This window comes from Aegilops tauschii, chromosome 4 (assembly GCF_002575655.3).
Source record: "Aegilops tauschii subsp. strangulata cultivar AL8/78 chromosome 4, Aet v6.0, whole genome shotgun sequence".
Lineage (NCBI taxonomy): Eukaryota > Viridiplantae > Streptophyta > Magnoliopsida > Poales > Poaceae > Aegilops > Aegilops tauschii.
In genome coordinates, this window is record NC_053038.3 from 409,627,112 (window position 1) to 409,641,388 (window position 14,277).

Here is a 14,277-nt window from a genome sequence, read left to right on the forward strand (position 1 = left end):
CAACCGCGTTGTGTTGAACGCTTCCGCTGTCGGTCTACGAGGGTACGTGGACAACACTCTCCCCTCTCATTGCTATGCATCACCATGATCTTGCGTGTGCGTATAATTTTTTTTGAAATTACTACGTTCCCCAACAGTGGCATCCGAACCAGGTTTTATGCGTTGATGTTATATGCACGAGTAGAACACAAGTGAGTTGTGGGCGATATAAGTCATACTGCTTACCAGCATGTCATATTTTGGTTCAGCGGTATTGTGAGATGAAGCGGCCCGGACCGACATTACGCGTACGCTTACGCGAGACTGGTTTCACCGTTGCGAGCACTCGTTGCTTAAAGGTGACTGGCGGGTGTCTGTCTCTCTCACTTTAGTTGAACCGAGTGTGGCTATGCCCGGTCCTTGCGAAGGTTAAAACAGCACCAACTTGACAAACTATCGTTGTGGTTTTGATGCGTAGGTAAGAACGGTTCTTGCTAAGCCCGTAGCAGCCACGTAAAACTTGCAACAACAAAGTAGAGGACGCCTAACTTGTTTTTGCAGGGCATGTTGTGATGTGATATGGTCAAGACGTGATGCTATATTTTATTGTATGAGATGATCATGTTTTGTAACCGAGTTATCGGCAACTGGCAGGAGCCATATGGTTGTCGCTTTATTGTATGCAATGCAATCGCCATGTAATTGTTTTACTTTATCACTAAGCGGTAGCGATAGTCGTAAAAGCAATAGTTGGCGAAACGACAACGATGCTACGATGGAGATCAAGGTGTCGCGCTGGTGACGATGGTGATCAGAACGGTGCTTCGGAGATGGAGATCACAAGCACAAGATGATGCTGGCCATATCATATCACTTATATTGATTGCATGTGATGTTTATCTTTTATGCATCTTATCTTGCTTTGATTGACGGTAGCATTATAAGATGATCTCTCACTAAAATTTCAAGATAAAAGTGTTCTCCCTGAGTATGCACCGTTGCCAAAGCTCGTCGTGCCCAGACACCACGTGATGATCGGGTGTGATAAGCTCTACGTCCATCTACAACGGGTGCAAGCCAGTTTTGCACACGCAGAATACTCAGGTTAAACTTGACGAGCCTAGCATATGCAGATATGGCCTCGGAACACTGAGACCGAAAGGTCGAGCGTGAATCATATAGTAGATATGATCAACATAGTGATGTTCACATTGAAAACTACTCCATTTCACGTGATGATCGGTTATGGTTTAGTTGGTTTGGATCACGTGATCACTTAGATGATTAGAGGGATGTCTATCTAAGTGGGAGTTCTTAAGTAATATGATTAATAGAACTTAAAATTATCATGAACTTAGTACCTGATAGTATCTATCTTGTCTATGTTAATTGTAGATAGATGGCCCGTGCTGTTGTTCCGTTGAATTTTAATGCGTTCCTTGAGAAAGCAAAGTTGAAAGATGATGGTAGCAATTACACGGACTGGGTCCGTAACTTGAGGATTATCCTCATTGCTGCACAGAAGAATTACGTCCTGGAAGCACCGCTGGGTGCCAGGCCTACTGCAAGAGCAACACCAGAACTTATGAACGTCTGGCAGAGCAAAGCTGATGACTACTCGATAGTTCAGTGTGCCATGCTTTACGGCTTAGAACCGGGTCTTCAACGATGTTTTGAACGTCATGGAGCATATGAGATGTTCCAGGAGTTGAAGTTAATATTTCAAGCAAATGCCCGGATTGAGAGATATGAAGTCTCCAATATGTTCTACAGCTGCAAGATGGAAGAGAATAGTTCTGTCAGTGAGCATATACTCAAAATGTCTGGGTATAATAATCACTTGATTCAACTGGGAGTTAATCTTCCGGATGATAGCGTCATTGACAGAATTCTTCAATCACTGCCACCAAGCTACAAGAGCTTCGTGATGAACTATAACATGCAAGGGATGAACAAGTAATTCCCGAGCTCTTCGTGATGCTGAAATCGACGAAGGTAGAAATCAAGAAAAACATCAAGTGTTGATGGTTGACGAGACCACTAGTTTCAAGAAAAGGGCAAAGGGAAGAAGGGGAACTTCAAGAAGAACGGCAAGCAAGTTGCTTCTCAAGTGAAGAAGCCTAAGTCTGGTCCTAAGCCTGAGACTAGGTGCTTCTACTGCAACGGGACTGGTCACTGGAAGCGGAACTACCCCAACTATTTGGTGGATAAGAAAGGATGGCAAAGTGAACAAAGGTATATTGGATATACATGTTATTGATGTGTACTTTACTAGTGTTTATAGCAACCCCTCGGTATTTGATACTGGTTCAGTTGCTAAGAGTAGTAACTCGAAACGGGAGTTGCAGAATAAACAGAGACTACTAAAAGGCGAGGTGACGATGTGTGTTGGAAGTAGTTCCAAGATTGATATGATCATCATCGCACACTCCCTATACTTTCGGGATTAGTGTTGAAACTAAATAAGTGTTATTTGGTGTTTGTGTTGAGCATGAATATGATTTGATCATGTTTGTTGCAATACGGTTATTCATTTAAATTAGAGAATAATTGTTGTTCTGTTTACATGAATAAAACCTTCTATGGTCATACACCCAATAAAATGGTTTGTTGGATCTCGATCGTAGTGATACACATATTCATAATAATGAAGCCAAAAGATGCAAAGTTAATAATGATAGTGCAACTTATTTGTGGCACTACCGTTTAGGTCATGTTGGTGTAAAGCGCATGAAGAAACTCCATACTGATGGGATTTTTGAATCACTTGATTATGAATCACTTGATGCTTGCGAACCGTGCCTCATGGGCAAGATGAATAAAACACCGTTCTCCGGAACTATGGAGAGAGCAACTGATTTGTTGGAAATCATACATACAGATGTATGTGGTCCGATGAATATTGAGGCTCGTGGCGGATATCGTTATTTTCTCACCTTCATAGATGATTTGAGCAGATATGGGTATATCTACTTAATGAAACATAAGTCTGAAACATTTGAAAAGTTCAAAGAATTTCAGAGCGAAGTTGAAAATCATCGTAACAAGAAAATAAAGTTCCTATGATCAGATCGTGGAGGAGAATATTTGAGTTACGAGTTTGGCCTACATTTGAAACAATGCGGAATAGTTTCGCAACTCACGCCACCCGGAACACCACAACGTAATGGTGTGTCCGAACGTCGTAATCGTACTTTACTAGATATGGTGCGATCTATGATGTCTCTTACTGCTTTACCGCTATCGTTTTGGGGTTATGCTTTAGAGACGGCTGCATTCAGTGTAAATAGGGCACCATCGAAATCCGTTGAGACGACGCCTTATGAACTGTGGTTTGGCAAGAAACCAAAGTTGTCGTTTCTTAAAGTTTGGGGTTGCGATGCTTATGTGAAGAAACTTCAACCTGATAAGCTCGAACCTAAATCGGAGAAATGTGTCTTCATAGGATACCCAAAGGAGACTGTTGGGTACACCTTCTATCACAGATCCGAAGGCAAGACATTCGTTGCTAAGAATGGATCCTTTCTAGAGAAGGAGTTTCTCTCGAAAGAAGTGAGTGGGAGGAAAGTAGAACTTGATGAGGTAACTGTACCTGCTCCCTTATTGGAAAGTAGATCATCACAGAAACCAGTTTCTGCGACACCTACGCCAATTAGTGGGGAAGTTAATGATAATGATCATGAAACTTCAGGTCAAGTTATTACTGAACCTCGTAGGTCAACCAGATTAAGATCCGCACCAGAGTGGTACGGTAATCCTGTTCTGGAGGTTATGTTACTAGACCATGACGAACCTACGAACTATGAAGAAGCGATGATGAGCCCAGATTCCGCAAAATGGCTTGAAGCCATCAAATCCGAGATGGGATCCATGTATGAGAACAAAGTATGGACTTTGGTTGACTTGCCCGATGATCGGCAAGCCATTGAAAATAAATGGATCTTCAAGAAGAAGACTGACGCTGACGGTAATGTTACTGTCTATAAAGCTCGACTTGTTGCGAAAGGTTTTCGACAAGTTCAAGGGATTGACTACGACGAGACTTTCTCACCCATAGCGATGCTCAAGTCTGTCCGAATCATGTTAGCAATTGCCGCATTTTATGATTATGAAATTTGGCAAATGGATGTCAAAACTGCATTCCTGAATGGATTTCTGGAAGAAGAGTTGTATATGATGCAACCGGAAGGTTTTGTCGATCCAAAGGGAGCTAACAAAGTGTGCAAGCTCCAGCGATCCATTTATGGACTGGTGCAAGCCTCTCGGAGTTGGAATAAACGCTTTGATAGTGTGATCAAAGCATTTGGTTTTATACAGACTTTTGGAGAAGCCTGTATTTACAAGAAAGTGAGTGGGAGCTCAGTAGCATTTCTGATATTATATGTGGATGACATATTGCTAATTGGAAATGATATAGAATTTCTGGATAGCATAAAGGGATACTTGAATAAGAGTTTTTCAATGAAAGACCTCGGTGAAGCTGCATATATATTAGGCATCAAGATCTATAGAGATAGATCAAGACGCTTAATTGGACTTTCACAAAGCACATACCTTGACAAAGTTTTGAAGAAGTTCAAAATGGATCAAGCAAAGAAAGGGTTCTTGCCTGTACTACAAGGTGTGAGATTGAGGAAGACTCAATGCCCGACCACTGCAGAAGATAGAGAGAAGATGAAATATGTTCCCTATGCCTCAGCCATAGGTTCTATCATGTATGCAATGCTGTGTACAAGACCTGATTCGTGCCTTGCTATAAGTATAGTAGGGAGGTACCAAAGTAATCCAGGAGTGGATCACTGGACAGCGGTCAAGAACATCCTGAAATACCTGAAAAGGACTAAGGATATGTTTCTCGTTTATGGAGGTGACAAAGAGCTCATCGTAAATGGTTACGTCGATGCAAGCTTTGACACTGATCCAGATGGCTCTAAGTCTCAAACAGGATACGTATTTATATTGAATGGTGGAGCTATCAGTTGGTGTAGTTCCAAACATAGCGTCGTGACGGGATCTACGTGTGAAGCGGAGTACATAGCTGCTTCGGAAGCAGCAAATGAAGGAGTCTGGATGAAGGAGTTCATATCCGATCTAGGTGTCATACCTAGTGCATCGGGACCAATGAAAATCTTTTGTGACAATACTGGTGCAATTGCCTTAGCAAAGAAATCCAGATTTCACAAGAGAACCAAGCACATCAAAAGACGCTTCAATTCCATCCGGGATTTAGTCCAGGTGGGAGACATAGAAATTTGCAAGATACATACGGATCTGAATGTTGCAGACCCGTTGACTAAGCCTCTTCCACGAGCAAAACATGATCATCACCAAGACTCCATGGGTGTAAGAATCATTACTGTGTAATCTAGATTATTGACTCTAGTGCAAGTGGGAGACTGAAGGAAATATGCCCTAGAGGCAATAATAAAGTTATTATTTATTTCCTTATATCATGATAAATGTTTATTATTCATGCTAGAATTGTATTAACCGGAAACATAATACATGTGTGAATACATAGACAAACAGAGTGTCACTAGTATGCCTCTACTTGACTAGCTCGTTGATCAAAGATGGTTATGTTTCCTAGCCATAGAGATGAGTTGTCATTTGATTAACGGGATCACGTCATTAGGAGAATGACGTGATTGACTTGACCCATTCCGTTAGCTTAGCACTTGATCGTTTTGTATGTTGCTATTGCTTTCTTCATGACTTATACATGTTCCTATGACTATGAGATTATGCAACTCCCGTTTACCGGAGGAACACTTTGTGTGCTACCAAACATCACAACGTAACTGGGTGATTATAAAGGTGCTCTACAGGTGTCTCCAAAGGTACCTGTTGGGTTGGCGTATTTCGAGATTAGGATTTGGCACTCCAATTGTCGGAGAGGTATCTCTGGGCCCACTCGGTAATGCACATCACTATAAGCCTTGCAAGCATTGTAACTAATGAGTTAGTTGCGGGATGATGTATTACGGAACGAGTAAAGAGACTTGCCAGTAACGAGATTGAACTAGGTATCGAGATACCGACGATCGAATCTCGGGCAAGTAACATACCGATGACAAAGGGAACAACGTATGTTGTTATGCGGTCTGACCGATAAAGATCTTCGTAGAATATGTGGGAACCAATATGACCATCCAGGTTCCGCTATTGGTTATTGACCGGAGAGGTGTCTCGGTCATGTCTACATAGTTCTCGAACCCGTAGGGTCCGCACGCTTAACGTTACGATGACAATTATATTATGAGTTTATATGTTTTGATGTACCGAAGGTTGTTCGGAGTCCCGGATGTGATCACGGACATAACGAGGAGTCTCGAAATGGTCGAGACATAAAGATTGATATATTGGAAGCCTATGTTTGGACATCGGAAGTGTTCCGGGTGAAATCGGGATTTTTCCGGAGTACCGGGAGGTTACCGGAACCCCCCCCCCGGGTAACTTAATGGGCCTTAGTGGGCCTAGGTGGAAGAGAGGAGAGGAGGCCAGGGCAGGGCCGCGCGCCCCTCCCCGCCAGTCCGAATAGGACAAGGAGAGGGGGGCGGCGCCCCCCCTTCCTTCCTCCCCTCCACCTCTTCCCCCTTTCTCTCCTAGTCCAACATGGAAAAGGGGGGAGTCCTACTCCCGGTAGGAGTAGGACTCCTCCTGGCGCGCCTCTCCTCTAGGCCGGCCGAACCCCCCCTTTGCTCCTTTATATACGGGGGCAAGGGGGCACCTCTAGACACAACAATTGATCATTGATCTCTTAGCCGTGTGCGGTGCCCCCCTCCACCATATTACACCTCGATAATATCATAGCGGTGCTTAGGCGAAGCCCTGCGTCGGTAGAACATCAACATTGTCACCACGTCGTCGTGCTGACGAAACTCTCCCTCAACACTCGGCTGGATCGGAGTTCGAGGGACGTCATCAAGCTGAACGTGTGCTGAACTCGGAGGTGCCGTGCGTTCGGTACTTGATCGGTCGGATCGTGAAGATGTACGACTACATCAACCGCGTTGTGTTAAACGCTTCCGCTATCGGTCTACGATGGTACGTGGACAACACTCTCCCCTCTCGTTGCTATGCATCACCATGATCTTGCGTGTGCGTTGATTTTTTTTTTTTTGAAATTACTACGTTCCCCAACAACTATTACATGCATAATTACATAGGTGGCTACTACACACATGACATTTCCACACACCAATAAAGTAAACTATATATTACATGCATGATTAACTAGCATAAACGATCATCTAATCATCATCTACTTCTTGTGACGCTTGCTCTGCTTGTGGCTCGATCCGGGCTCGTCGATTTGGATAACGAGGAACTTCCTCATGTCAACGATCCGCCTGTGCATCTCGTAGCATGTGTACACGCTCTTGGCTGCGAACCTGAGGTGAGGTTCATCCAGTTGCCGCATCCAGGCTCTGTTCCAGGATACGGGACTTGTTCTCTGGGCATCCTGCTTCATCTTTTCGTAGTAGGGGTCGATGATGGCCGAGGCGAGTTCGACTAGGGAGTCCTTCTTCATGCTGCCCCAGACCCTGTAGTGGTCACGGATTTTGACAAGGTTCTTGCAGGCCAAGCCCGTAACACTGAGCGCTTTTACATCGTCGGTGGTTTCCACCATGGCGAACTTGTAGTCGGTGCTGTTGTCAAACCTGTTGAAACGGTCGCAAGGCTCTGTGGCCATGCAGTAGTGGTAGATGAGGACATGATGACGCACGCAAAATTGGGCAACGGGAAACTTCTGATCTATGCCGGGACGACCGGCAGTGTACTGGAGGTAGATGCCGACCACCTTGTACTTGTCTCGAGCAAGCAACTGCTCAACGATGTTGATGTAGTCGTCCACCACGGCCGGGTCTATGGTGTACACCATCGAGAGAGCCGTCTACCTCGCATGGGTCTCCACTCTATGCTCGCTGAACTCCATTGGAGCGCCGCTAGACATCCCCTCTCTATGTATTGTCGTGGGTGTACTTGTTGTGTTGTGGGGCGCGATCGAAAGGTTGAAGAGACTAAGGTTATAATGGCCATGGGAATTAAAGGGGAAGCCGGACGGCTAGGAATATCGGCAGGCCCTGATGGCAGTTCTAATTTGCAGCGCGTAACTCCATCGTGCCGCACGTAACTGCATCGCGTGGCAACGCGTGCGGCGCAACCGCATGCATATGGGGCCCCCGACGTGATCGTGCGCACACCCAACCGCTGGCAGAGCGCGCGCGGAGGGACGCGAGCAGGGCGCTCCGCGGTCGCCTCAACGGCGAGCAACCATATATATATATATATATATATATATATATATATATATATATATATACACGACAGTTTGGGACACCTAGGTGCCCAGGCACCTTGCCTATCCGTCGTTGGATCGTGTTCAGCGACTGATTTGGCAACAAATGTAAATGCCTTAATTACTAGTTAATTTGGCAGGTTTTAATTCTTTAACCATCCCATGCATGCATGTCACCTCATAGAAAAGGAAGGAGATTAAAATACCATACTGAATAAAAATTAGCACTTATTGTTTCGTAGAATAAGTCACTAGGTATGTAAATACTCGTGTATTTTACGTAATTTCAGTAGTAGGCATAGACATACACACCACATAATTGGGTATATACATACTCGTACATATACTTTTTTGCATGGTAACCACATACATACATAATTTGGTTACTTGGTATATGCATACCCACGTATGTAAATAAATTTTTTAGTAGGTATATGCATACCCACGTATGTATATAATTTTGTTAGTAGGTATATGCATACCCGCGTATGTATATAATTTCGTTACTAGCTAGAACATAGAATAATTTATTATATACATACCCGCGTATTAGATACTCATATTGAATTGTTAGGAAACAAAAAAAGAACATAGTAGTTCAGAAAATAATTTATTGGGTATATAATACCCGCTTATGTGCATAATTTCGTTAGTAAGTATTTGATACCTGTATTAGATAGTTAGGAGACAAAAATACGTGTATTAGATACCCATAGTAGGTCAGAAAAAATAAACAATAATACGATTTATTGTATGGCAAGTCTTGCATGCCTAATATTTAAAAATGGAAACAAAATGTAAGAATGGAAAGCCTTGCATGAAGAATAGTTAGGAAAGAAATCAAACAATCATTGTGTAGCGATACCTACCTAAAACAAGCAAGGTGCCCGAGCACCTAGGTGTCCCAGATAATTTACCTATATATATATGTATGCATATAGCAGTTGAACACGAAGGAAAAGCTGTCCACAAGCCCAGCGCGCCGACGGACGTGAGCAGAGCGCGCCAACGGATGCGAGCAGAGCGCGCCGCGGCGCCTAACGGTGAGCACAGCGCGCTGCGGCGCCTAACGGCGAGCAGAGGCCGGCACAGTGATACGTGGCAAATAAGACGAACTGTGCAAGCGATGTCGGAGACATCAAGCACGAATCAGATTAGAGTTGCGTGTGCGATACGTGGCATACAGTTGATCCATCTGAGCTGTTTGTGATGGAATAAGCCGTGTGTGTTGCGGGCAAACGCTTGCTGGTATATAACCTTAAATTTAACCAAAAAAGTGTTAATGCATGTTACAAAAATTGTATAGCTGAAAATTATGTTCAAATACGAATCCAACGATATAATCTTTGGCGACATGCATTCGTATTTTATTAGTTAAATCCTACTTATACACTAGGACGAGGGTATAGTAGGTAATTAAATCACAAACGTTTTTTTGTATTAACCATATGTGTACGTGTCCTTTCGCCCTCCTCTCGCACGTCTTGTCACCCCGCTATCACAGACAGCTTACAGCGCAAGCTTGCGCAGCGCGCGAGGGCGTTCTTTTGGCCAAACGGTGGCTCGAAGTGGCGCCAATGAATCATCAGTGAGCCTGTTCCCGCGCAACCTCGCAAGTTCCCGCGCAAGCTTCCTGCCCGACTCGATGAAATCCCCCAAAATCCCAATGCTTACCGGCCTGCTATATAAACCCTCACGGGCGGCGAGTCCTGCGTCGCATTTTCCCCTCCCTCCCTATAGCTGATCTCGATTGCTTCTCCAACAATCGCCAATGGCACCGGTCCGTCGTCGTCACTCAGCCACTCCGCCGTCATCAGAGGACATCTCCAGCTGGGAGGCTACACCGCGGCGACGGCTCAGTCCCCGGTGTAGTGTAGTGCGTGTGGCGTCCCTGTTGGGTGCGAGCGGAACACCCACCAGACGCTCTGCCACCGCTGCCCGTCGGCAGCTGTTGCCGGTCGCCGTTGCCGCCACACCACCGCCGAAAGCCAGGGCCATCGCCTGCTCCGCCGCCGTGGCCCGTAGGCGGGAGGTGGCCGTCGTGGCCACCACCGCACTACCGGCCATCACCCGCTCCGCCACCACGGCCCGAAGGCGGGAGGTGGTCGTCGTGGCCGCCACCCCACTACCAGCCATCACCCGCTCCGCCATTGCGGCCCAAAGGCGGGAGGTGGCCGTCGTGGCTGCCACGCCATCGTCGGCTGCCGTGGCCGCCAGCCCACCATCGACCGCCCGGATCATTACCCGCTCCGCCACCACCGCCTGAAGAGGGAGGCGGAGGTGGAGGCCCGCATGTGCGTCAACGACCTTGCGTGCTACATCGAGTTCCTGCGGGAGGAGGAGGAGCGCCTTGTCGAGCACGCAAAGAGCCTTACTGCAGACGTGGCCGCAACACACGCCGACGCAGAGGCGAGGAATCAGGAGATCTACAAGCAGTCCAGCCGCTTCGAGAGGGATCGTCTAGAGCGGCAGTGGGCATTCGAACTGGTGAGCGTCGCTGAACATGCAGCAACGGCAGGCACCGTATTGCATTTGTCCAGGTCGTCGGTAGGCTCCTCCTCCTCCTCTGCCTCTTACTACGTGCGCTTAATCTGCTCTGCCCATTTGTCCAGGAGAGGCTGCCGGAAGTAGCACAAAGCCCCTCTGTAGTAGTAGTTTTTAGGGGCTAATTTGTTCAGTTCATCTGACTATAGATGTGTGGTGGAACTATACAACGTACTTAAAATTAGCTAGTATATATAGTTGAACTAGCTAGTTCAGTACGTGGTTGGCAACAATTGGGGAAAAGTTTGGTCGGTTCAGCTGTCGAGTTGAACTGTTTGTATAAATTAAGAACGACTGCTTAATCTATGAATGAAATCTATGCTCAATTACTGAATTTTAGTTGCAAAAATTAGATAGTGCTAGTGATTTTTAGCTGCATATTTTGACAAATCGCAGTGTTACAAGGATTGACAAATGGCAATATAACTAGATCAACACATGTCAATCTTTCCAGTTTAACAAATGGCAACATACCCAATATGACAGATGCAAATCTTAGCAAATTGTTTGTACGTGGTTGCACACGGGTCATCCAAAACAATTGTTTGTGTTGAAGGGATGCACAAATCCTGCGCTGCGAATTTTCCCTCGACTTAAGGGGGAAGACCATAGCTCTCACTTTGCATACGGGTGTTCTATCTAAAACGTTTGCGATCAAGAGCTGCAGAAATCCTGCTCACACATTTTCTCTTGGCTTCCTAGGGAAGTTGTCGGTTTGCATACAGGTGTTCTAACTAAAACGTTTGCGATCAAGAGCTGCACAAATCCTGCTAGGCACATTTTCCCTTGGCTTCCTGGGAAGTTGTCGGTTTTGCATACGGGTGTTCTAACTAAAACGTTTGCGATGAGTGTTTTATATTTAAAAACCATATTAAACTATGTCTTGGGCGCCATTAATGGAGATGATGCGAGCAAGGCGGGCGGCCATGGAAGTCAAAGGGCTCGCTTTCCGATGAGCCTGCGTGGCGTATAGCTCGCACGCTTCCCGGTGAGCCTCCGCATTGGAGTACAGCTCGCACGCCTCCTGTTTAGTCAAGCACTCAAGCACTTTTCTGTGAGGCGTGGGTCACGTGAATGGTTAACAGAACGCACACAATTTATATGCACCGGAGCATGTGCATGTAGTTCAAATTTGAATTATGCACATAAAATGCCTAGAAAACCCAGTTAATGTATAAAATGTCCAAACGAACCTCGAAAAATTACAAAATTAAACACAACACTCCTGTTGTTCTATGTTTACACTAGAAATTTTTTGAAAGCAATAAGAGGCAACGGATATCGTTTCGTCCCCAAAGGTGGCATGTTCCCTACCGAAACCATCATGCTTGTTGAGAAGCTCTGGTTTGTGAAGCGCTTATACCCAAACCTGCCCAAATGGGACAAAATTTTTACCATGGCATGTTGATGCCGCTCCATGATAGCATGCCAAGTTTCATGAATTTCAGACGAGTTTTGGATTTACTAGAATTTAAAAACCAAGTATCTCAATGTTTGCGGTCGAGTGACGGTGGCAGGGTGTTTGAAATTCATTCCCATTTCTTGCATGGGACCTAAGCATGCAACCAAGGACACAGATTTGATTTTTCAACCAGTTTATATGCACTAGAGCATGTGCATGTAGTTCAAATTTGAATTATGCACCTAAAATGACTACAAAACCAAGTTAATGTATAAAAATGTCCAAACAAACCCCAAAAAATTCAAAAATTAAACACAACACTCCTTTTTTATTTTGTCACTAGAATTTTTTTGAAAGCAATAAGAGGCAACGGATATCGTTTCCTCCCCAAGGGTGGCACGTTCCCTACCGAAACCATCACGCTTGTTGTGAGAAGCTCTGGTTTGTGAGACGCTTATACCCAAACCTGCCCCAAATGGGACAAAAATTTTACCAAGGCATGTTGATGCCGCTCGATGATAGCATGCCAAGTTTTATGAATTTTAGACGATTTTTGGATTTACTAGAATTTAAAAACACAGTATCTCAATGTTTGCGGCCAAGTGAAGGTGGCAGGGTGTTCGAAATTCATTCCCATTTCTTGCATGGGACCTAAGCATGCAACCAAGGACACAGATTTGATTTTTCAACCAGACTATATGCACTGGAGCATGTGCATGTAGTTCAAATTTGAATTATGCACCAAAAATGCCTAGAAAACCAAGTTAATGTATAAAAATGTCCAAACGAACCCCGGAAAATTCAAAAATTAAACACAACACTCCTGTTGTTCTACGTTGACACTAGAATTTTTTTGCAAGTAATAAGAGGCAACGGATATCGTTTCGTCCCCAAAGGTGGCACGTTCCCTACCGAAACCATCACGCTTGTTGTGAGAAGCTCTGGTTTGTGAGACGCTTATACCCAAACCTGCCCCAAATGGGAACAAAATATTTACAACGACATGTTGATGCCGCTCCATGATAGCATGCCAAGTTTCATGAATTTCAGACGAGTTTTGGATTTACTAGAATTTAAAAACCAAGTATCTCAATGTTTGTGGCCGAGTGATGGTGGCAGGGTGTTTGAAATTCATTCCCATTTCTTGCATGGGACCTAAGCATGCACCGAAGGACACATATTTGATTTTTCAACCAATTTATATGCACTGGAGCATGTGCATGTAGTTCAAATTTGAATTCTGCACATAAAATGCCTAGAAAACCTAGTTAATGTATAAAAATGTCCAAACGAACCCCGAAAAATTCCAAAATTAAACACAAAAGTCTAATTGTTCTATGTTGACACTAGAAAAAAATTTGGAAGCAATAAGAGGCAACGGATATCGTTTCGTTCCCGAAGGTGGCACGTTCCCTACCGAAACCATCACCCTTGTTGTGAGAAGCTCTGGTTTGGGAGAAGCTTATATCCAAAGCTGCCCCAAATGGGACAAAAAATTTACCACAACATGTTGATGCCGCTCCATGATAGCATGCCAAGTTTCATGAATTTCAGATGAGTTTTGGATTTAGTAGAATTTTAAAACCAGGTATCTCAATGTTTGCGGCCGAGTGACGGTGGCGGGTGTTTGACATTCATTCCCATTTCTTGCATGGGACCTAAGCATGCAACCAAGGACACATAGTTGATTTTTCAACCCGTTTATATGCACTGGAGCATGTGCATGTAGTTCAAATTTGAATTATGCACCTGAAATGCCTACAAAACCAAGTTAATGTATAAAATATCCAAATGAACCCTGAATAATTTCATTTTTTTGACGACACACCTATAGTGGCATGTTCACTTCAGATAAAAGTTCTAGCAATTCAAACACCATCCTTGGCAGCTGTGACCCCATTACGTAATTCAAATCAAGACGAAAAATCAAGTAGACCACACACAGTTTATTATCACCAACCGTGTGAGATGCAGCACAAAATATCTTGGAGCACCGTCGGAGTGTCAAGCACACTAGCCCGCTCCTCAAATATCATTTCACTGTTCAATC